Source organism: Haemaphysalis longicornis, unplaced genomic scaffold (genome assembly GCF_048455015.1).
Source record: "Haemaphysalis longicornis isolate Haplotype H1 unplaced genomic scaffold, Haemaphysalis longicornis Haplotype H1 scaffold_9, whole genome shotgun sequence".
Taxonomy (NCBI): Eukaryota; Metazoa; Arthropoda; class Arachnida; order Ixodida; family Ixodidae; genus Haemaphysalis; species Haemaphysalis longicornis.
This window is the reverse complement of record NW_027526460.1, coordinates 130,322,020-130,324,317: the sequence shown is the minus strand read 5'-3', so window position 1 is coordinate 130,324,317 and position 2,298 is coordinate 130,322,020.

Genomic DNA, 2,298 nt, shown 5'->3' with positions numbered 1-2,298 from the left:
ATTGACGTCGCTGTAGGGCAGAATTTGGAAGTTTTTCCATATTTCTTTCGTTTTTTTTTTGCGAAGGAATCCCCTTATTTGACTCGAATGCAGTTGAGTTGATTACATAGGCTAGTTCTTACAAATTGAACAAACTTGTATTTGGTTTTCATAGCTCCTTTAACCTTAGGTAGTCTTTGCACTGATTCATATGACGTGAGAGGCCCAGATATGTGACAAGCAGCGACAAATTCATCGTAGGTCAACGATCGAGAGACACTATACTGAAAGCGGAAAGTTATGCCGAAAGTCACGCCTTACATACCCAATTTCGCATTGCCATTCGCCGTCTGTTTTCGCCAAGAAACACCGGATAAATCGTTCGGGTCTTCTGGAGCATGCGCAAGAAGTTACAGAAGTAATTTTGCGCTATAGGAGCTTCGGCCGACTTCCTTTTGTGTGGCACGTGGCACGTGCCACTGTGCTCCAAAACGCCATTAAAGAAGAGAACGTACAGAACGCTCGGAGATCGACTGGGCAGACCGTGCGCCACCAAGCTACGGCTGTGCCCGTTGCCTGCTCTGTACTCGGACTGGACCACCAAAACTACGCTGCAGGGAACCGCAAGAGGCGCGGATGCAGCGCCTTTGTCCGTGCCTGTCGCCGACTCTACGCCCCACGGCGCCGTTGAGCTGCCTGCGGGGAACGCCGACCGATCAGTATCGCCGACATGATGCCGCTCCGTTCACAACTGAATAGCCGGCAACGTAGCCTGCCTGCCATGTGGCGACGTCGCCAACGGATCTACTGTTGTCTCTGCATCCTCCCGCCCATGAAGAGAGCTGAAGGGCTCCGAGAGCGTGCCTACTGGTTTCCGCTTGGCATCCCACGAAATGACCTCCGTGTTTCGCAGGTATGCCAGGGCAACTGTTGTTTTGGACAGTACCGTTGCAAGGGACCTCCGAGAATGTGCTAGCACTGAATGGCAACCCCTATTGATCCTCGTCGCGACGGGCTTTCGCGGCGTCACTAGAAGCCTGTGGTCGTGCGAACCCTGGAGCCCAGCTGGCGCAGGACAGCAACGGTTCCACGTGCTGGTGCAGGTTGCCCTGCGGGGGTCGCCTTCGTCGCGGACGCACTTTTTAGAAGAAAATGCTGAGGCGAAGCTGTTTTTTTCGGTTCCCTTACCGGATTTTTCCCGTCACGCCGAGGGCGAGATGCGGCGCTCATGAATTTGTGATTGTTGGGTGGTGCAGATAAACACAAAGCGGAATTTCATTAGCGCTCTTTTCGGTCAGTTCTTTCTTTATTTTTGTGGGGGGAAGTATTTCAACAGAACGTTTACTATACCCGTAGATGTAAATGGCCCCTTGATACTGACATATTTCGCAGAAAGCGAACGGGTTAGCGTTTTCGAAACGACACGACGTGTTCCACATTGATAGAGAGATCGATGTGCTGGAATTTTTCAGCAAGTATACGGGAACCGCAGTAGGAGTGTATTTTATGACTGCCAGACGCAAAATTTCCCCTTGGTTTCGCACATTACAATTGTGAAGAGCAGCAGAGGCCATGTACTGATAAGTACTTGATATGCCTTGAGGCAGTTCGAGAGGAGGAAACACCACTTTATAGGAAACGTGATGTCGCCGCCTTCGCGGTGAAGCATTTGACCTATTGAACGCAAGATCAAGGGAACACGCCGACTCGGGTTTTCCCAAAACTCCCCTTCGCTTCGAGCACGGATTATTTCACTCGTGCTCAAATGGCGGAAGTGCCTACTCTCGTCCGGTAATTATAAACCCTACATGAGCTGGCCCACACCTTCCCAGTGGAGCAACTGCGAGTGACACATGTCGTTGCCAAGGCTTCGCCGGTGGCATAGATGCATTGTGACATGGCCGCGCCTGACGGAAGGGTGGCGGCCGTCTTTTTTTTTCCTTTGACCAGAGAAATTCTGCCCATTCATGCTGGGAACCGCGTCAGTGACACAATTGGGAGTGGCACATGTCAAGGCTATGGCTGCTGTGCGAGAGTGCAACAAAATCGCGGCATTGACAGCGACTCACCAGCTGACGTCCCTCATACGAGGATTATGTAAAGGCGGTCGCGTTTCCTCCCTCGATGCCCATGACCTCTGTGAAGTGGCCCGCACTCAATCAAAATGGAGGCTCCGGCGTGCGTTTGAACAAGGGTTTCTGGCGTTATCTGCGGAGTTGGCGTATATAGCCATCTTTACGCGTCCTCGGAATTCAGCTTACGCGCGATTCAAATGGGCATGCGTACACAGCCTTGAATAGTTTTGTGCTACAATGATCT